Source organism: Podarcis gaigeae (genome assembly GCF_964106915.1).
Source record: "Podarcis gaigeae genome assembly, chromosome: Z".
Taxonomy (NCBI): Eukaryota; Metazoa; Chordata; class Lepidosauria; order Squamata; family Lacertidae; genus Podarcis; species Podarcis gaigeae.
The window spans coordinates 48451008-48473810 of record NC_139691.1 but is presented as its reverse complement, the minus strand read 5'-3'; the positions used below and the strand labels follow the sequence as shown (position 1 = coordinate 48473810).

Sequence of the window (22803 nt, the reverse complement as noted above, 5' to 3'; positions counted from 1 at the left end):
AAGAGTTTTGCATAAGTTTTTAAAGTTGATAGATGAAGAATCAGAAGTCTTCTTCTTTTCTTTCTTATAGATTTTATGTTTAAAAAATGCTGACATTGATTTCTGTATACTGTATACTGTATACTGATATCTGACATTGATTTCTGTATACTGTTTTTTCCTTGTCTTTCAAGCTTTAATAAAAAATAGCCTTTGAAATCAGCTGGTGCTTTGGTCAGAAGACCACAGAAGACGTCCACAGAATGGAGAAGAAAAGTTCAACCAAGTCCCCTCCCAAGTCCCCTGCCGAGACCCCAGCTGAATCGCTGGATGAGCCTTCTCTTCCCCAGCCTGATCCAGAGTCCACTGAGCGCCCAGCTTCAGTTCCCAGCACTGCTGTTGAAAGCAGTGCTGTCTTGGGCCAGGAAGAGCCGAGGTCCCAGCACCCTTATCCACAACTGTTTGGATGGGGCGCCTCCTCCTCCTCTGGCAGAGCTCCATTGCCAGCCCCTGAGCTGAGCACCGCAGATGTGATCAAGCCCTTACTTTTCTGCCAGCCTATGGCCCATGTATACCCACGGGTCCGAGGGCATGCCATACGACCTTCCGGGTGCTTCACTGGAAGTGTTTCCCTCCCGGGCCAAGAAAAGCCGGCTCTTAGGCTGGGCTCATCACGCCGCCGTGGCATCAGCCGAAGTGTTTCCTTTATGATTGATGAAAGTCCAGCTCCCAGGGAGAGCTCCACATGCCGTGGCAATGGCCAAAGTGCTTCCCCCCCAGGGCGAGAAAATCCTTCTCTGGATGAGGTTTCTTCTACCCAGGGAATGGGTCGCAAGCGTGCAGCGACATTCTCTAGCCTGAAGTCTGGGAGTAAGAAAAGTGTGTCCAGCTTTGAGGGCATCTCCTTTGAGAGTGCTCTCCAGGGGACCCAGGCTGTTTCCTCTACCTTTAAGTCTCCAGAGGGGTCTGTCCCAGCTCTGAGCACAGCTGATGTGGCTAAAGGCGGTCAGGGGCAAGGCCAGGTAAGTCCAGATTGAGAGGTAGGGAAAGAGCTTTGAGGCAGTAATGCCCACCTTGAGCCTCTCCAGCTGGTTTGGACAACTGCCCCCATCCCTGATCCCTGACTGTGCGGTCGTGGTCTGATGAGAGATGGAGCCCTGGAACACCTGGAGGGCACCAGGCTGGGGAAGGATGTTGTGAGGTGTAAGGCAAAAGGAAGGCATGCAGCCAATCCCGGGGTCCGTCCTTCTTCTCCTGCATGCCACATTTCCAGAAGGCAGCTTCTAGCTTAATGGCTCACCTGAGTTGCCATGCTTTAAACTGAGGAAGCCGCAGTGGTTCAATAGAACTCACAAGTTAGGAAATCCTATGTTACAGTCCGCATCCTATTCGGTTTGTGGGGAAAATAGTGCAGTTTCCCTGTGGGTTGGCAGCCAGCAGCAGGGTGGCATGTTGGCCTAGGGAAATGACTTTGTTGGGGACCCTCAGAACTCGTCCCCTGCATGTTTGTTCCCCATTGTACCAAACTGGGAACTGTCTTGCAATTCAGGCTTGTGGCACACAGGCAGAGAAAGTGAGCTGTTCATGTCTTCAGATGCCTGGGAGAAGAGAGCAGTGGGTGGGGGCAGCCACTGCTACCCCTTCTAGAAAGGAGGCCTTTGCCAACATAGGTGCAATTCTGGTCCAGGTGGGAAGCGTGTTTATCCATCATGCATTTGGAGGAATGCTGCTGCCAACCAGTACGGGCTATTAAGGATATTTTTACTTTGGCCTGTTTATTTTGCTGTATTTCAATGTTTGCATATTTTCTGACATTGTTGTAAAGTGCCTTGAGATTCCCACACAATAGGTCGCAGGTAAATACTCTAAAAACAATAACGCCCCCCCCATCATGTCACAAAGTCAATTGACACAGAGCCTAAATAATGCCAAAGAGCTCTTCTACCTGGAAGTGCAACATCAGCCCTTAAACACAACAGGATGATGTGCAGTTGTCACACGGCTATGAGCCTATTTCTCATAGGCCATTAATGCAGGTCTGAATAGTGCTTTTTTGGGAATCCCCACCCCCCTGCAGAAAAAGAGCACCTGCCCCTGAAATCCTTCCACTTTAAAGTATATGAATGACAGATACCTAAAAAATGTCTCCTCTGATATTTGGGTCATGTGTCTCATAGAAAAAACATGTCATGGTTTCTCATGGACGAAAACCTGCCATGAAATTTGGCAAAGGAGCTACAGGAACAAGGATCCCAGTTTCTGGCGGTGAGCTGACTTGGTTTTGGTTGGGGAGGGTGTACACTGTAGGGGATTGGTCTGCTAATTTCTAATGGATGCTTGTGCTAATTAGGTTGGGGTGTGCATCCTCTGAACCGCAAAATATCTGACTGGTCTTATATTCTTTTCCTGCAAGGCTGCAGTTAGGTTAGTGAGTGGCAGGCTATTGCCTCTCTGGTGTATCAGCAGTACTGTAGAGTTAGGCGCCTAAACTTGGTCAGATCGCAAATCCTGATAGTTGGGTCAGGATGCATATGGAATGGGTTGGGGAAAGAGGGAACTCAATTATAAACTCAAGAGCTGGTTATCTGTTGGAATAGGGGAGGAAGAGGGCTGGGTAGACTCTTATGGTTTGTGTAGCAGGCTGTGAGAGCTTTTGGCATTTTCCTCAACAGCTGTTACACTGCATGCTAGTATGAAGGAGGAAACCAGCAACTTTCCATTGTGTGTGGGGTGTTGACCACGACACTTTGTGGTCCAGGCTGTGGACTGAATGGAGATACATTGCAGCCTTAGGACACAACTTGATGCCTTTCCTAAATTGGTGTTTGTGGTTTTTGCAGCTGGGAATAAGAAGAAAGCATTAGGTGAAGGATCCCACCAGAGGTCATCTCGGTCAGACAAAAGTAAGTGTGCAAGGAAAGCAGTCTCAGCAGTGGTAGTGGATCTTAACCCTTCTCCTAGAAAGATAGGAAATAGGTGCTAGACTGAAGCTGTGTGCGTTTGGAAGAGGAACTATGTTGACCAGCCAGGGGAAACTGTAACTGCCTGGTGAAGCAGCTCTTTGGCTGCATGGCCTTGTGTGGGATAGTTGAATTCGAGAGACAGGGCTTCCTAAGCAGAATGCTGGCCATCCAGAGCCACAGCATAGATGCTCTTTTCCTGAGTTATAGCAGCTCTTTTGGCTGAGGTGTGGCATGCATGCTTGCCTAGAGAATTCGGGGATGGCCAGTTCCAATCTACCATTTTTCTGCTGGAGAGGTGGCTTGCTCCAGCAGAGAGAGATGGCACTCCACAGAAACACTCTCTGTCATACAAGCAGTCCTCTACAAGGAGATCCTTGGCCTGGGAGGGTGCTGGAAGTGACCATATTCCAGATGAGGGGGAGCATGAAGCCAGGCTCTGGGCTTTTGTTTCATGTTGGAATGGAGGTGTAAAATCACTTCTTTTGTACTCAGGTCAGGACAACAGATCCACACCTGGGAGCTTGATGGAGGGTGAAGGGATCCGCTGTGGTCCAGGACAAGCTGCTCAGGTAAGGCCAGAAGGGTAGTTGGCAGATGAAGTTAATGAAGTCAACTTTAATCATTTAAACTGCCAGGAAAAGGGCCAGTTTAAAATAGTGGCTGTCTAGTTCACCTAGTTCATGAAAAGCACACATGAAAAACTGGTTCTATAATAATGGAAATTGCCTGCTTTGCACCTAAGGAGAGCTTGATAAGGATTGAAGAAATGCAGTGTGATACAGAATCTGTCGTAACTTCTCTCAGGTAAGGTCAGAAGGGTGGGTGGAGGGTGGAGTTGATTGAACTTTAATTATTTAAATCACTCAAAAAAGGGCCAGTTTAAAACTGCAGTTGTCTAGTTCACAAACATTCTGAACAAGCATGAAATACAATCATGCATACTCATTTTTCTTATTGTGTGCCTGGTTTCAGCCAGAAATATGGGGTTTTCATCATTAAATGTTAACTGGTTTCTATAATAATTGAAATGTGCCTTATTTGTAACTAAGGAGAACTTGATGGCAGCTGAAGAGAACCCAGTTGATCAAAGACGGGCTGGAACTTCTGTTCAGGTAAAGCCATAAGGGCAGGTGGAGGATGGAGTTAATCAAGTCAACTTTAATCATTTAAATTGCCAGAAAAAGGGCCTGCTTAAAACATCAGGCAATGCCATTTATATACTCATAATCCAGAGCAGCCTTTTCCCATACTCCTCTGAAGTACCACCGCTGTAACACCAGCGCGTGGCCTTCTGGCACCTGCAGGCTAGGGAAAGAGCTCTCTGGGCTCTGCCTGCAATGCCTTTAGCATCCTGGGGTGGAATTCCTTCTCAGCAATAGCACTGTTGGCTTAGGTTTGTTTTTGTTATTCCTGAATTCTTCAACCAGGGCTTCTGCATCTTCTGTAAATGTTTGAAGTAAATATCTACCAATCTCTGTCCTCCCCAGGAAATTGAAGCACTGAGGATGGAAGTCAGAAGACTTAAGAGGGAGGTGAAGTCAATGTATAGAGAAGTTGCAATGATACGCAGAAAAAGCCAGGAAATGCAAGGAAGAGGTATTTTTGAGAATCCTGCACTTGCTAATTCAGGGGCTGCTGCCTTTTCTGAGGGCAGTGATATGGCCCTCCAAATGATGTTGAACTACGTCCCATCATCCGTAATGACCACTGGCCATGTTGGCTGGGGCTTATGGGAGCTGGAGTCCAATGCACCTGGAGGGCCACAGGTCTCCCCCCCCCCCTTGGTCTGGAGCAGAGCTCAGGGTGCCTTTTTGGGAGATGCTAACCTTGCCGGATCGCCTTCACTGGGCAGAAGTCTTGGCAGGAGCGGTGTTTACCCTGCACAGGAGGCCAGAGGCCAGTAGCAGACTGCGCATGTGCCTCTGAAGGGCACCAAGGTTTGCTGTCTTCCTTGTGGCCTGGATTTCCTGTCTTCCTTGGTTGTCCATTTTTGCCATAAAAAATGAAAGTACAGCATAATGGAAACATGCCCTCCAACATTTCTCTGATGAAAATAGGGTCATCCTAAGGAAAAGTGGGACATTCTGGAATCTAACTGAAAACAGGGATGGCTTCTCTAAATCAGGGACATCCCTGGGAAATAGGACATTTGGAAGGTCTGTGAAAATACAGTTTATGGTTGTACATGCCATATACCAATTTTAACCGGTGGTTCTTTGGCTTTTCCCTCAGCTATTCTTTCACTTGAGGAAGAAGAGGAGGAGGAGGAAGAGGAAGAAGAAGAAGAAGAAGAGGAGGAGGAGGCAGCAGAGGAGAAGGAAGAGAAGGAAGAGAAGGAGGAGGCAGAGGAGAAGGAAGAAGAGGAAGAAGAGGAGGAAGAGAAGGAGGAGGCAGAGGAGAAGGAAGAAGAGGAAGAAGAGGAGGAAGAGAAGGAGGAGGCAGAGGAGAAGGAAGAAGAGGAAGAAGAGAAGGAAGAGGAGGAAGAGAAGGAGGAGGCAGAGGAGAAGGAAGAAGAGGAGGAAGAGGAGGAAGAAGAGGAGGAGGAGCAGGAAGAGGAAGAGGAGGAGGAAGAAGAAGAGGAGGAAGAGGAGGAAGAGAAGGAGGAAGAAGAGGAGCAGGAAGAGGAAGAGGAGGAGGAAGAAGAGGAGGAGGAAGAGGAGGAGGAAGAGGAGGAGGAAGAGGAGGAGGAAGAGGAGCCACCAAAGAAAAATAAAGAAAACTGAGGGATATATATTTTCATATATATTTCTCTTATCAGTTATATTCCTTTAATTATTTTAAAAGTACAGTGGTACCTCTGGTTACGTACTTAATTCGTTCTGGAGGTCCGTTCTTAACATGAAACTGTTCTTAACCTGAAGCACCACTTTAGCTAATGGGGCTTCCCACCACTGCTGCACAATTTCTGTTCTCATCCTGAAGCAAAGTTCTTAACCCGAGGTACTATTTCTGGGTTAGCGGAGTCTGTAACCTGAAGCGTCTGTAACCTGAAGTACCACTGTATTGAATAGAGATTAGTCTTCTGAGCACAGTCTGTGAAAAGGTTTTCTGAAGATCAGCAGCACTTGGCTTTAGCTTGCTGCTAAGAAATCACTTGTTGCTCTTGCCTTTCATATCCAGGGCCAGATTTAGGTTTGATAACACCCTAAACTACTGGAGGTAATGGGGCTCTTTATATGTCCAGCTTTCTTTTTTCAACAACAAATTATCGCTGTTTTTTGCCCCCCCCCCCCCCAGCAAGAGAGTGGGGTCCTAAGCTATAGCTTGCTTAGCCTTATATGTAAATCCGGCACTGTTCATATATTACTGTTTTATTGCAGTCCTTGCCATAGCTGTCCAGAGAAGTATTCTCAGGATCCTGTTGAGGTTTCTGCCTTCCCTACTTCTCCCCGGACAGAACTGGTTCTTTGGAATCAGGTAGCCACTGTCCCTTAAAGTTTAGCCTTTTGAGACGCAGGACCCACTTTTCACCCAAGCATGCACCTGAGAGCTCCTTTCTTAAATTTCTGAGGCATGCATTTATATTCCCTGAATTGTGGAGGCTCCATTGACAGCAATGAGAAACCGAGCCTTTAGAGTCATCAGCCCAGACCTGTGGAACTCCTTGCCAATAGAGATTAAGAGGGCGCTTTCTGTGCCAACTTTTAAACGCCTGCTGTTTCATTCCACCAGGCCTATGCGGGCACACCTCCCACAATGGTATATGGGTGCGCCTTTAACTTTTTTACTTTTGGGTTGTTTTTAGTGTTTATGGTTATATCCTATGGCTTTTATCTTTCTGATTTTGTAACCTGCTTTGATATATTTAATGGTATATATTCCTTTATTAATAAATAAAATTGTTAATTAAATATGTTGAGAGTACTTCTGTTGTGAAGCTGAAAGCAACACTTTAACAGTGGCATAGCATGGGGGGTGCAGGGGGGCCGGCCGCACCGGGCGCAACATCAGGGGGGGGCACGCTTGCACTCACAGTGCTAAAATCAGTGCTAAAATGCACCCCCAGCTTGGAGCCAGAGGCTCTTGATTAGCTTATTTTGCAGAGTGGGTTGACGGCAGATAAAGATCTGGCATCCATCTCACCAATGCCCTGGCCTTTTGCCAGCTGCTGGCATGAGCCTCTTGGCAGAAGCCAACTTCTAAGGGCCGTGGGGGCTTCAGGGCCCCACAATAAAACATTGAAGGGGCCAGGTCCCCCTAAAGTTGATGGGCATTCCCATTCAAATGGTGTGTGTGCACTGTGTCATGTGGGATGGGGCTTACGTAGGCCCCCGCAATATTTTATTCAAGGTGGCACTCCTGGGCTCCGGGCAACCACATCATATATGCTCAAGGGACCCTCTAAGCTGGGAGCTCTCTCTGGAGTTAGCCTCTTGCTTTCTTCCCAGCAGGATAAGGCTCCCTACTCTGGAAAGCAATACAGCGAAAGCTGAAGTTCACCAGGCGTCCTGAGTAGGGACCCCCTGTTGACAAGCCTTCTTCTTCCTCTTCTTCTTCCCTGCCCTCTCCATCCTAATATCAGTCAAGAACATGGTTGTGAGCTCCCAATTTATTTCTGGGGTTTTTCGCTAGCCAAATCCAGGTCCCGTCTTAATATCTGCCTTTGATGCCTTTGGTGATATGTGAGAACCTTCAGCATCCCCAAACAACTAGAGAGCTCCAGCAAGTGATGGCACACACTCTCAAGGCTTCTTAGGTTCTCAGTAGGGGACTGGGTGCCCCTTTGCAGGGAAGAAGAGGTGGAGAAAGAAGCAGCAGATTTGCTGAAGATCTTCCTCCTCCCCAAAGGCATCAACAAATAAGGAAGGGAAACTGCATCGCTTTGCAAGTCTGAGTTTATAGCACCTTGTTTATAACCTAAAATAATTATACTAAAAGCAGGGGCTGGTTAAGCACAATATTAGCCCAAGCTCTGTACTGTGGTTCCGGTACAAGTTTCCAATATCCAAGTACAGTGGTACCTTGGTTTAAGAACTCAATTCGTTCTGGAGGTCTATTCTTAACCTGAATCTGTTCTTAACCTGAAGCACCACTTCAGCTAATGGGGCCTCCTGCTGCCGCTGCACCACCAGAGCATGATTTCTGTTCTCATCCTGAAGCAAAGTTCTTAACCCAAGGTAATATTTCTGGGTTAGCAGAGTCTGTAACCTGAAGCATATGTAACCGGAAGCGTATGTAACCCAACATACCACTGTACTGAAATTTAAGGGGAGGGGAGAAGCAGAATGAGGAAAGAATGTCGTTCTCAATATTTTAATATTTTGCAAAGATTCTCTTCTGAAAATCATTTCCTCCCCTCAGTTCAATCATGTTTCTGAAATAATGAGGCCAGTGTCAGAGACAGTGAGCTGTTTAAGGCTTTACAGGTGAAAAGTACAACTTTGAATGGGGTTCAGAAAGTATTGGCAGGTAGTACAGTCAAGCCAGGATCGATGTTGTGTGCCCACATCTTGTTGCACTGGTGAGCAACCTGGCTGCTGAATGCTGTACCAGCTGAAGTTTCCAAACCATCTTCAGAGACAGCCCCACATATGATGCATTGCAGTAATCTAACAGAGCATAAACAACAGAAGCTAGGCTGTCCCTGTCCAGATAGAGGCACAGCTGGGAAACCAGCTGAAGCTGATGGAAGGCATTCTGCACCACCAAGGTTTCCTGAGCCTCAAGACAGCAAAGCATCCAGAGGTAGCCCCAAACTACATACCCACTCTTTCAGAGGGAGTGTACCCCCATCAAAAGCAGGCCATCTCCCAACCATCCTCTCTAGGGAACTGCCCACTGGCAATGGATTGAGCTTCAGTGAGTTGGCTCTCATCTACTCGACTAACGAGGCAAGGTCCAGTACATCCACTGCTACTCCTGCAGGTGTGAAGAAGTAATTGCTGTTGTTGTTGTTTAGTCATTTAGTCGTGTCCAACTCTTCGTGACCCCATGGACCAGAGCATGCCAGGCACTCCTGTCTTCCATGCCTCCCGCAGTTTGGTCAAACTCATGCTGGTAGCTTCGAGAACACTGTCCAACCATCTCATCCTCTGCTGTCCCCTTCTCCTTGTGCCCTCCATCTTTCCCAACATCAGGGTCTTTTCCAGGGAGTCTTCTCTTCTCATGAGGTGGCCAAAGTACTGGAGCCTCAGCTTCAAGATCTGTCCTTCCAGTGAACACTCAGGGCTGATTTCCTTAAGAATGGATAGGTTTGATCTTCTTGCAGTCCATGGGACTCTCAAGAGTCTCCTCCAGCACCAGAATTCAAAAGCATTAATTCTTCGGCGATCAGCCTTCTTTATGGTCCAACTCTCACTTCCATGCATCACTACTGGAAAAACCATAGCTTTAACTATACGGTGGCAAGATGATGTCTGCTTTTTAAGATGCTGTCTAGGGTTTGTCACTGTTTTCCTCCCAAGAAGCAGGGGTCTTTTAATTTCATGACTGCTGTCACCATCTGCAGTGACAGTGAAGAAGTAATACTGTGTGCCATTGACATATTGCTGGCAACATGCTCCAAAATTTCAGATTTATTTATTTATTTATTGAATTTATATACTACCCTATACCCAGAGGTCTCAGGGTGGTTCACAGAACAAAATCAAAATATAAATACATAATCACAATAAAAGCAACAACAACCCTATTACCCCTCCCCCATAAAAAACGCCACATTTTAAAAGGGCACAGGATGTCAATAAAATCAACCAAAGGCCTGGTTAAAAAGGAACAGTTTCGCCTGGTGCCTAACTTCCCTGGGGAGAGCATTCCACAGACGGGGAGCCACTGCATTCTCATGTTGCCACCCTCCGGACCTCTTGAGGAGGCACAAAAAGAAGGGCCTCAGAAGATGATCTCAGGGTCTGGGTAGGTTCACATGGAAAGAGGCGGTCCTTGAGGTATTGCGGTCCTGAGCCATTTAAGGCTTTATAGGTCAAAACCATCACTTTGAATTGGGCCTGGAAACTAATTGGTAGCCAGTGCAGTCAGACCAGGATCGGTGTAATATGCTCAAACTGTCTTGATCCAGTAAGCAACCTGGCCACTGAATTCTGCACTGCACTGAGTAGTTTCATGTAGAGGTTAAACAGCATGGGGGATAAAAATCAAATACTGAGGAACCCCACACTGAAGCTCCATGGGGCCAAATGATACCCCCCAAGCATCATCTTATAGAAATGAACATCCAAGTAGGAACAATGCTGCCCACCTCAACTCAAACAGCTGCTCCAAAGGATACCATGGTCAATGGTACAGGTACTTATAAAGGATACAATTCAGGGTTGCTGCACACATCAGTGGGATGCTTGCAAGTCCCTTCTGCCCTTTTCTGCCCCTGCCCCTTCCTTGTGGCACTGAAAACGACATGTGAATGGGGAGTTGCTTGTATCAGAAGCCATTGAGAGGTCAAGGGGCAAGAACACATTTTCCTGCCTCTCTCCCAACAGAGGCTGCCGTATAGGGTTAAAAAGGTAAAGGTAAAGGTACCCCTGCCCGTACGGGCCAGTCTTGACAGACTCTGGGGTTGTGCGCCCATCTCACTCAAGAGGCCAGGGGCCAGCGCTGTCCGGAGACACTTCCGGGTCACGTGGCCAGCGTGACATCGCTGCTCTGGCGAGCCAGAGCCGCACACAGAAACACCGTTTACCTTCCCGCTGGTAAGCGGTCCCTATTTATCTACTTGCACCCGGAGGTGCTTTCAAACTGCTAGGTTGGCAGGCACTGGGACCGAGCAGCGGGAGCGCACCCCACCGCAGGGATTCGAACCGCCGACCTTTCGATCGGCAAGCCCTAGGTTACCAAGGCTATTTCTGTAGCAAAACTGGACCTAAACTTCAGTTGAAATGGATCTAGAAATCAGTTTTCTCCAAGAGTGCCTGGAACAAATTCTGGTATGATACTGTACTGCATCCTGAATGAAAGTTCAGCACCTGTTATGTGGACCCTTTTCAATGCATTATTTCCCAGTTACTCACTATGAAATCTACTTGGCCTGAGGCCCCTATTTTCCATGTGTAAGATTTTGCTATGGCATTTTATCAGTGTGGTTCTCTACCTCTACTATCTGTTATTACAGTATACTCCAGAGAACAGCCTCCCCATCCCCGGAAAATGTACCTATTTACGGGGAGACAGAGATCTTTAGACACACACACTACAGAAGGGATAGTGGCTGAGAACCTCAACCTTTTGCATGTTCCTGGAGTGGGGTGTGCATGTGGATGGTTGTCTTTTTCATAGGTTTAAGTTGTCTTTAAAAACTGGAGGGGCAGACAGATACACTTAACTCATGTTTAAAAGGTGCTGTGTGTGCACATCTGGAGATCCATAGATGAGTGGCAGAGCATCTGCTTTGCATGAAGAATGTTGGAGGAACTGGACATGGAGGAAGGGGTTAATTAATTTCATGGGCACAAATCACCCCATGCATGAAATAAGTCAACAGGTGCAAGGTTAGCCAAGCCAGTTGCTATGACAATGCCCCAGTGCCATCTAGATAAGTGATTAAGGCATGCCAGCTCATCAGTCATTCTGTTTATGAGTTGGCATCTATGTTATGTCCTGAAGCTGGAGTAACAGAGATGCTTTGTACCTGTATATACCTATATCTGCTTCAGCAAAGCCTACAAGCTGCATCTGCATATCAACATCCAGAACTGTATTATGCAACCTAGTTTTCTACAGCAGTAAACTGCCCTCTTTGCACTAGGTGCCAGGAAAAAAGGCTTGGGATCAGGCCTGGGCTAGGCCATGAGATTCCTCACGGCCTCCCTCTTTCTCCCAGTACTTTCCCACCTTTCTCCCTTAGTGTTGGTGGCGGCGGAGACAAAAGTAAGTGTTAAATAGTGGGTAGACATAGCAGACAACACAGCGATTTTTCTAAAGCAGCTCTTTATTTGTAAGCTGGAACAGAACTGAACAGCAAACAGCTCGGTCGGCCTGCTTTTATAGGCAGCCGGCTGTCAACATTGTAGCAACAGCAACCCAGGGTTTCCCACCTAAAGTAACTGATGTGGACCTGAGTGAAAACTACATATATGATACTCCTGGTGGCCAGGGTGAGAACATAACAGTAAGCTGGTGCTAGACTGGGGGGGGGGTCTCCTTTTTGCTCCAGGCCTCGGAGTTCCTCTGGGCTGTCGGTCAGGTGGTGTCGGTCACGGACGCTGGGAGGAGTTGGGGGCTCTGTGCAGCCTCCCTGGTTGTCGCGTTGGGCACCTCTGGTTACCCCTAGTCGCGGTGGTGGCAGCGGCAGTGTTGGTGGCGTGGGGACCAGCCAGGCGCGCAGTTGGTGCTGGAAGTCCTCAGGAGTTCTGCGCGGCCATGGCACTCGCCATTGCACCTCGATGCACTCCTTCAGCTTTTGGAAATTGGCCTCCTTAAAGTTCAGAGTGCGTGAGTTTTCCCTTGCCACCGTATCCTGGAACCCAGGAAAACATGATCACTTCTTCCCAAGTTTCTGAGCACTTTCACTTCATCAATCAGTTCCTCCATATTGGTGAGGACCAGGTCCAAGATAAGTGATTCCCTTGTTGGTTCTTCCACCTTCTGAGAAATGAAATTGTCAGCGAGCAATGGAGGAATTTGTCAGATCTTACACTCTTGGCAGAGCTTGAGTCCCAACAGATATCGGTGACGTCGAAGTCCTACGTGATTATTTTTTCTTTCCTTTTTGAATGTTTGGTAATCTGCTCTAGTAAGGCATCATCCAAGTCTTCAGTCTGGCTTGACACCCACAGTAAGGTCACTGTTGTTTCTCCCTCCTATAATTTTTACCCATATACTCCCAATCTGCTTTCCATGCTCCAGGTCATGGATTTCTTCACAAGTGTACCCATCCTTTATATACAATGCTGCTACTCCTCCCTTCCTGTTTGGTCTATTCCTTTTGAACAGATTATACCCCTACCAGGTTGTATTTGCTATCTTGTATTAAAAGCTCCAGTTCATCTTGTTTGTTTCCCAGACTCTGTGCATTTGTGTAGAGACAACTGAAACCATGAGTCGTTCCTGCAGCTGCTTTCTTCCTGTGGTTTCTTGCCCTTTAGCAGGTTTCTGGAGCCCCCCCCCCCAATTTCCTGTGCATCAATGAAGCTATTATCTCAGTGTCAGGTGCTCTTTTGCTTTTTGTATTGTTTTCTCCCTCTCCCTTAAGATCTAAAACTCTCCTGATCAGATTCTCAAGTAACCAATGCGTGTACTACTGTTGCAAGGCCTTCCTGGTCCAGGAATGGCCAGAATCTAAAATTGTCCTCCGCATCACAAAAGTTTTTATCTAAATTGCATGACACTAGAACTGGTAGACATCCAATGAAGCTGAATGTTGGGAGATTCAGGACAGACCAAAGAATGCACTTTTTCATGCAGCACCTCATTAAACTATGGGCCTCACTCCCACAGGAAGGAGTGATGGCCACTGTAGAGGATTCCACCAACCCAATTAATAAAGTAGCTGATCCAGCCCACCAACTGCCCCCACCTCACAGTACATCAATTAAATGAATGTCTATAATTTACCACAGGCTATCTTGTGTGGGTTTTGTGTGAGGGAAAACTTAATCTTAGGCAGGAGCTGAACGAACAAAAAAAGTTTTATTTACAAAAAAAGTTTGTGAAACAAAGTTGGGTCAAGAGATGTGTTCTTTCAAACAGAAGTTAACTAATTACTTAAACTAGATATAAAGATGACACAGGCTTAAATGCAATATAATAGGCACAGTAGTTCTTAAACTTCAGTTATTAAAAAATCAGTTGGTACATGCAGGCGGCGCTGTGGGTTAAACTACTGTGCCACTTGATCTTGCCGATTGAAAGGTCGGCGGTTCGAATCCCTGCGATGGGGTGAGCTCCCATTGCTCAGTCCCAGCTCCTGCCAACCTAGCAGTTCAAAAGCACACCAGCACAAGTAGATAAATAGGTACGCCAGAAGCGGCTCAGTCCTGCTGGCCACATGACCCGGAAGTTGTACACCGGCTCCCTTGGCCAATAAAGCGAGATGAGCGCCGCAACCCCAGCCTTTACTTTTACCTTTACCTTTACACTTCAGGTAGGTGCTCAGGTTTCTAGGCTAGGTGGTAAAACACTTAACTCAGTTTCAGTTATTTCCCTCTCGTTTCATCACTTAGTTGAGATAGTTTAATACTTACAAATATATTAACTTTGGCAGCAGGAAGTGGAAGCACAGCTTCCTTCACCACTTAATACTTTGTTTCATGAGCGAGGGGTGCTTTTTGCCAGTTCCCCTCTCCTAGCAACTCCCCTCCTGAGGTGTTCCAGTTAGTGTAACAGACCCAGGGGATCCCCTCACCCAGGGCCAGATTTAGGTTTGATGAGACCCTAAGCTACTGGAGGTAATGGGGCCCTTTATACGTCCAGCTGTCCTTTGTCAACAACAAATTGTCGCTGTTTTTTGTGTTGAATATATGCTATATGGTAATTTGTGGACCTAATTTACACATAGCAAATAGGAGCCTACACAACACAAAACATTGTTGCTGTATGTAGGCTTTATTTTATTTGTTTTTTATCTTATATTTTGGAAATGTACATCCAGTTTTTTCCCCTTTAATTTTTTTTGGGGCCCCCAAGAGAGTGGGGCCCTAAGCTATAACTTATACTTAGCTTATGCGTAAATCTAGCACTGCCCTCACCCCTTGTTTCTAGGTTCTTCTTTACCTAGAGGTACCTAGAGGTACCCTCCCTTCTTGACTGCAATGAGCCCCAGGGAGTCCCTGTTCCTCCAGCTTCTGCCTCCCCTGCCTCAGACTCAGCCCTCCACTTTAACTCTTGTCTGAATCCTCTCCCAAGACGCTCCACACGGCCTCCCTCACTAAGCCACGGCTTAGCTTCCCTCTAGCTACAGGTATTCTCCTCAGAGCCAGTTCTCCCTCAGACAAACCTTCTCCTGCTCCCTGTCCCCCATCCCAAATCAAGCCCTGTCCCTCAAACTCAGGCATTGGCACTCGGCCCTCCAGATGTTTTTGGCCTACAACTCCCATGATCCAAAGCTAGCAGGACCAGTGGTCAGGGACGATAGGAATTGTAGTCCCAAAACATCCGGAGTGCTGAGTTTGCCTATGCCTGCTCAAACTGAACCCCATCTAACATCTCAAATCAAGCCCTATCCAACACTCTCCCTCAGAAACGGCTCCTTTTATTTTCCCTCCAAAAGCGCTGCTCTCCCCCCTCCCCCCTCTGGCTGGCTGTCTCTGTAGCCAATCAGAGGGAGGCTCTAGTCCTCTGGTGGAATTCTGAGGGACTGCATCACTTGGCTCTGCTGTCCGTCACAGCCGCCAACTTGGATGGCTTGGAAAGAGAATTTGACGGATTCCTGGAGGAGTCTGCTATGGATGGCTACTAGCCATCATGACTGTGCTCGGCCTCTGAGGTCGGAGTAAGTAATGCTTCTGAGTACCAGGTGCTGGAAGCCATGAAGGGGTGGAGCTGCTGTTATAGTGCTTATATCTTTCTGCTTAGCCACTGTGAGACCAGGATGCTGAACTAGATGGACCCCTTTTCTTCTGATCCAGCAGGGCTCTTCTGATGTTCTGATGTTTAGGAGCACAAACTGCCAACATAGGGAGCACTTCAAGATACCAGGAATATACACCAGATGCAGAGGGGGCTTGGGAGCCAGTGTAGCAAACCAGATCTACTGATGAAGGGCGGTATGCAAATTTAATAAAAATATTACTATTTTTTTTGGTGGGAGGAATAATAAGCTTCAGCTTTGGAAGGCAATTTTTTCTGTTATTTGTTTGTTTGATTGTATGTTTGTTTACTTGTATGTACATCTGTTTTTCATAAATGTATTTATTTTAAATTAATAAAAATATTTATTTATTTTTTAAAAGGAAACACTTGGGACCCCAGGGGCAGTTGGTTGTGGAGGAGATAGAGGGGAGATTTGGTTTTCTTCCAGCTTGTTAGCTAGTTTATTTGTTATATGGCTTCTGTGAGTTTTTAACTGTAGAGTGAGTGAAATATAACACCGTGATGCAATTTTAACAAAAGATTTATTCCACAGATTTAGTCTCCCCAAATAATAAAAAGGAAGCACCTTCACTTCAGAAAGAAGGCTTGGTCAGTTGCTTGTTTTGTCTTCATATAACCTTGAGCTTCTCTTGTAAGGCTCTCAGGGACATGTGGAATAGGCAGCTGATAAAACTGGATCTCTATTCCACCCCACCCCCACACAAAGGCAACATTTGCCCTGTTTTTCATCCAGCAGAGTGCCACACGCACAGCTTTCTGATTAAACTGTGCAGCTAGCATTTGACAAACAGTGGCATAATAAGAAATGTGTGCATAGGCACACCAAAAAATATGAAGAGGGGAACTGGTGTTGCCCTTTTAAAAAATGTTATTATTTGTGGCTGGTGGCTTTATATGCTGTTCAAGAGCTGCAACACGGAAGGCCGAAGACTTGGCAGCTGGAGCATTTGAGGATGGAGCTAAGTATCTCAACCCTGACTGGTCCATCCACTTGCCACCGCCCAATCCCAATCCCTCTGTATTCTTATGAGGAATACTCCATATTAGTGTGCTGAAGAGTCCTGAGAAAACAAGAGCTGCTCTCATGTCTCCTTCCACATTTGGCCACGTTTAATGGAGGCCAAACTGCCAGAAGTTAAGCAAAATCTATAAGCCCAAAAGGAACTGAATGTCACATTTGCAAGAGCTGGTTTGAGGCTGTTGGGTGGGTTTTGATGAGTAGGAGAGGATATTTATTGATTGATTATCTTTCCTCTTCTTATTTGTGTAAGAATGCAAATACTTATTTCAGCAGAGTGAAAAATCTCCACCCATGAGCAGCTTATCTGGGCTTATTTGGGCTCGCCCGCAAAGGCTGATGGATCCTGATAGATTCCGTCAGGCCTTGCAGGACCCTGCTTCTCCTGGAGACTCATTAGATGACCTTGTCAAGGACTGGAATAACTGGCTCTTGGCAGCCATCGATGAGATCGCGCCTAAGCGCCCTCTGTGACCCCGTCAAAACCGGGCTCCTTGGTTTACTGAGGAGCTCTGGAAAATGAAGCAGGATCTCAGATGGCTAGAGCGAATATGGCAACGGACTCGTGACAGAGCCTCAAGAACATCTTATAGGACACTTATGAAAGCCTATGAGATGGCTATGAAAGCTGCTAAGAAATCTTACTTCGCAGCTTCCATTGCATCCGCTAGCTCTCGCCCGGCACAAATTTTTAGAATAATTAGGTCGATAACGTCCTTAGGAGGACAACCAAATTTAAGCTCAAATTCGACCCACAGCTGTGAGGCATGCGCGAGCTTTTTTGTGGAGAAAGTCCTGTTGCCGTGACCTCTCTGCCAATTTAGATACAATGACTGAACTGGAGGCCCCTTGACTGACTTCGGGTCCAATGTTGGACCATTTCGATCAGATACTCCCTGCTGATGTGGATAGATTCCTCCAAGCTGGTAGGCCCACCACCTGCCTCCTCAATCCGTGCCCGTCTTGGCTGATTAGGGCATGTTCAGGTGTTGCGCGGATCCCCCAGTTGAAATTATCAATTTGTCCCTTGGCACAGGGACATTCCCAGGGGAACTGAAGGAAGCAGTGGTGTGTCCACTCTTAAATAAAACTTCACTAGATCCTTTAGACCTATCCAATTACCGCCCAGTTTCAAATCTTCCATATCTGGGTAAGGTAACTGAGAGAGCGGTTGCTGAACAGCTTGGTAGGTTTCTGGAGGAAACATCGGCTTTAGATCCATTTCAGTCCAGGTTCCGTCCTGGTTTCGGGACCAAGACAGCTCTGGTTGCCCTAACAGATGATCTCTGTAGACAACTGGATCGAGGCGGGTCAGGACTGCTGATCCTTTTAGATTTGTCAGCAGCCTTTGACATGGTCAATCATGATCTTCTGGACCACCACCTTGCCAACGTGGGAATAAAGGGCATAGCCCGTAAATGGCTGTGCTCTTTTATCTCTGGTCGGGGACAGAGGGTGGCACTAGGGAGGGAAATGTCGTTGCGCCACTCCTTGGTGTGTGGAGTGCCGCAGGGCGCAATCCTCTCCCCAATGCTTTTTAACATCTTTATGCGCCCCCTTGCCCAGATTGTTTGGAGATTTGGGCTGGGCTGTCAACAATATGCTGATGACACTCAGCTCTATCTGCTGATGGATGACCACACCGACTCGGCCCCGGACACACTGACCAGATGCTTGGAAGCTGTGGCTGGATGGTTTCGTGGGAGCCGATTGAAACTAAATCCTTCAAAGACAGAGGTCCTATGGATGGGTCGGGATGGCATGGGGATGAGGGACCAACTCCCTTCTCTTGCAGGGGCCCAATTAGTGCCATTGCCTTCCGTTAAGAGTTTGGGTGTAATCCTTGACGCCTCCCTTTCCATGGAGGCGCAAGTTACAGCAACAGCCAAGGCGACATTTTTCCACCTTCGCCGCATCAAGCAGTTGGTCCCTTACCTTTCCCACTGGCCACAGTGATCCATGCGACGGTCACCTCCAGGCTTGACTACTGTAATTTGCTCTACGCGGGGCTGCCCTTGAATCTGTCCCAGAAACTCCAGTGGGTACAGAATGCAGCAGTGAGGCTCCTCATGGGGTCTCTGCCATGGGAGCATATTCACCCAGTGCTTTTCCACCTGCACTGGCTCCCGGTGGAGTACAGGGTCAGATTTAAGGTGCTGGTTTTGACCTTTAAAGCCCTTCATGGCCTAGGACCCTCATACCTACGGGACTACCTCTCCCAGTATGTCCCACGGAGAGCCTCAAGGTCCACAAATAGCAACACCCTAGTGGTCCCAGGCCCTAAGGAAGTTAGATTAGCTTCAACCAGAGGCAAGACCTTTTCAACTCTGGCTCCGGCCTGGTGGATCGCTCTGTCTCATGAGACCAGGGCCCTGCGGGATCTGATTTCTTTCTGCAGGGCCTGTAAGACAGAGTTGTTCCACCTGGCCTTTGATTCCCTCCCCCTCTTTCTTTTTCCTTTTTCCTTTTCCTTTTCTCCTCCTGTGACAAGGCTGCATTTTAATATTTTAATGTTGTATTTTAATCTTGTTTTTAAGTTGTATTCATTCAATTTGTTTTTATTATTGCTTGTTAGCCGCCCTGAGCCCGGCCTGGCCTAATTATTATTATTATTATTGTTATCTTTAGAAGCTTTGAAGACAAGGGTGTGTAATGTACTAAAAAGAATTATGTCATCCAAGGATGCTCAGGCAGATGTTGAATCCCATTCCATCTATGTGAAATCACTCTCAGACTGTTTAAGTAAACAATAAAATACAAGGTTTGCTCACATTGAAAGATGTGCCAGGATTCAAACAGGTACAGCGATGAAAATCAGGCACGCAATAATCCTTGAAAGTTGCAAAAGTCCATTGTCCAGATCAAAATGCTGTGCACACTCTGGAGAGAGCTTTCTGACAACCTGTCCATCCCATTGTAGGTAAGAAGAATAGGTGCAGTGACGGGAAGAATAAGGTTCCCACCACAATTTTTAGAGTGACATAATACAATCCCCTGTTTGTGACTCTCTAGCAAACAGTGTTTGGGATTTTTGACTACTGATTTTGGTTTCCCTCAATTCCGCTTGTTTAAAGGGGGCGGGTTAGAATCAGGCAAAAATGATGAGGAAGCCAGACAACGTGCTCCCCAAAGTGTTAATGCAAGACCCAGAGTCTTGACAAAGTCCATTGCTCTCTGGAGGATGGTTGGAAACAAAAAGTATGGATCTGGGTACCGTACTTCAGCATGAAAACAAATGGGCGTTCCCCCATAAAATGCCAGGTCATGGAAGTAAGTCTCAACCCCCTGCCTTGTCCCTGAGTTTTCAAACTGTGGCCTGGCTTTCATAACATTCAAGAAGAGCAGTTGACTACATCTGCAGAGAATGTTCTACAGTATTGGAAATGGATGTCACAGTGACATGCATCTCACAACAAGGAAGTCGTTTTGAGAGAGAAATAGCTACCCATCCTTTCCCCACCTCACTTCTTCGTCCAGGGACACAAGATTCTCCCTACCTAACCAATCCCTCTGCTTGGCCCAAATTCAACACCAGAAATGGCAATAGGTTCTTAGAGTTATTTGGGCACTGTGAGAACTGGATGCTGGGCTAGACAGGCCTCTCCCTTTGGCTAGAGCTAGCTATGAGCTGTTCTTGCATCCAGCAACCTCTGAGGTCCGCAGAGGTGCCTGAAAGATGTGACCACCTGGCCTCCTGCAACAGAGCTGTTTCCCTTCTGCTTCCTTCTAGGACTGGAAATGTGCCTCCTTCCTGTCCCACCCCCTCCCTGAGGCTCACCATGACTGCGTGCATCGGTTCATCCGCAGCGAGGATCTGTGGGAACACCTGATCTACCCTTTGGCCCTTGTGTAGGTAATGTTGTGGATGTATCAGGCCAGGCTGCAGCCACTGCCCGTGAGGATGGTCAGAGCCAGAAAGTAGCCCTGCCACTGGTAGGTGTCAGCTCATGGCTTGCTGTAGTGGTGGTCCACAGGGGCTTTGGATGCCTGCAGCCCGCTGAGAGCTTGGGGAAGCCAGAAGGTGGGACAGGCAGGGAGACAGTGGCTTTGTCTGGTGCTTCATGCAAGCCAAAGTCTGCCCTCTGAGCCACCCTCTCTCCTGCCCAGAGGAAAGCTAGACTCTTGATTTGATATCTGTATCAATCAATCCGCAGTAGATGTACCATCCTGCTTACTAGCAGGTAAGACCTGGCCAGTTATTAAATCTGCCAATAGATGAGGACTCCAGTCCCTGCGGAGGTGATCTGACCCCATCCCCACTTCCACATAAATCAGACCCAACAGCATCAGACCCTCCAAGTTCCCCTATTTTCCAGGGAGAGTCTCAGATTTACAGAAGCCATTCCAGTTTTTGATTTGATTCTGGAAAGTCCCACTTTTCCTTAAAGGTAAAGGGAACCCTGACCGTTAGGTCCAGTTGTGACCGACTCTGGGGTTGCGGTGCTCATCTTGCTTTATTGGCCGAGGGAGCCGGTGTACAGCTTCCAGGTCATGTGGCCAGCATGACTAAGGCGCTTCTGGCGAACCAGAGCAGTGCACGGAAACACCTGGAGCGGTGTTTCCGTGCACTGCCCCTGGAGCGGTACCTATTTATCTACTTGCACTTTGACGTGCTTTCGAACTGCTAGGTTGGCAGGAGCAGGGACCGAGCAACGGGAGCTCACCCCATTGTGGGGATTCGAACCGCTGACCTTCTGATCGGCAAGCCCTAGACTTGTGGTTTAGACCACAGTGCCTATTTTCATCAGAGAAACGTTGGAGGGCATAGAGTTATGTGACCCCCAATCCTAAGAGATAAGTAGTCTTTAGAAGACATCTGTATAGGGAAGTTTTTTAATGTGTAATGTTTTATTATGTTTTTATACATGTTGGAAGCTATGATAATAAATAATTATTATTTATATAATTAATAATTATTCAACAACAACAACAACAACAACAACAACAATAATAATAATAATACATTGGTACCTCGGGTTACAGATGCTTTGGGTTACAGATGCTTCAGTTTACAGATGCTTCGGGTTACAGACTCCACTAACCCAGAAATAGTACCTCAGGTTAAGAACTTTGCTTCAGGATGAGAACAGAAATTGTGCTCTGGCGGCGGGAGGCCCCATTAGCTAAAGTGGTACCTCAGGTTAAGAACAGTTTCAGGTTAAGAATGGACCTCCAAAATGAATTAAGTTTAGACCCGAGATACCACTGTAATAATTGTAGAATAGGACGTCCCTATTTTCATTGGAGAAATGTTGGAGAAGGTATGCAGCATTGTGACTAAGATCCAGGAAACTGGGTTCAAATGTCTCCTCTCTCCATGTTTTATTCTCAATACTGCCATTTTGGGCTTGGCTCCTTCAGGGCAGAAGCCAATAAAGCTCCTTGGGGAAAATCATGGGATAGAAATAAAATAAATAATAACATTTGAGTCCTCCTGGCTCCCCTTAGGCCATGTTGCTAAGCATGTCTGTCCATCTTTACTCAAGCTTTGATCTCCTGGCGCTTTCTCTTTAGACACATGAAGCCCCACAGCACTCCTCTGCACCCATATGTTCCCATGTACACCCCCACATAACCCATGTACATGTACACTCACGTGCACTCATGTATACCCATACACACATGCCCGTGTACACCCTGTGCACTCATGTACACCAATGTGCACCCCACCCCTTCTCCCCCCTCTTCTCCCTCAACCTTATACTGTGCACAACACTAATGTCTCACACTGAATGTAACTGACCTGTAGAAAAGACTCTGGGACCTGAAAGAAGATAAAATGCACGTACTTTTGTAAACGAAGAAAATCTTTATTGATTTTTTTAAAAAAGGTAAAAAATAATGGATAGAAACAAACACATTGATACAGAGGTTTTTGAATGTTAATATCCAACTAAAAGCAGAACTTCTTACTGGGATATACAATTAGAAAAAGAGTATAGAAAATTATTTCAATATATGATTACAGCAGCAAGATTGTTATATGCACAAAGACAGAAGAGCTTATCATTACTATGGAAGAATGGTTATTGAAATTAATAGTTTTGCATGTTTAATTAGAGTAAAATTATTGCTGACATTTTTAAGGATTTAAACTACTTATGGACTATTTGCACAAAAAGAAATATAAGCTTGTGATATCTGGGTTTGAAGGTTGATTTATAGAAAGTAGGTTATTACTACAGAGCAAGGATTTTGCATAAATCGATTAAGCTGATAGAAAAGCAGAAGCATTTCTTTTCTTCTTTCTTTTGGTTTTCGTGTCAAAAAGGGTTTGGAATTTGATGTTAACTGTTGTATATTGCTTTTTCTTTGCTCATTTCAAGGTTTAATAATAAAATACTTTTTTAAAAAAAGGCAGAA

The 22803-nt window shown here is 46.5% G+C and overlaps 2 long non-coding RNA genes across 2 annotated transcripts; both read left to right on the top strand.

The window, feature by feature from the left end:
- The first annotated feature begins 3986 nt into the window (after positions 1-3986).
- On the top strand, positions 3987-5236 carry LOC310836210. The gene is made up of 3 exons (XR_014559923.1): positions 3987-4054; positions 4430-4538; positions 5175-5236. It is a non-coding gene; the product is annotated as an uncharacterized lncRNA (long non-coding RNA).
- A 444-nt stretch (positions 5237-5680) lies between these two features.
- On the top strand, positions 5681-20867 carry LOC310837062. Its single transcript, XR_014560394.1, has 3 exons — positions 5681-6063; positions 14252-15321; positions 20171-20867. It is a non-coding gene; the product is annotated as an uncharacterized lncRNA (long non-coding RNA).
- The last annotated feature ends 1936 nt before the right edge of the window (positions 20868-22803 follow it).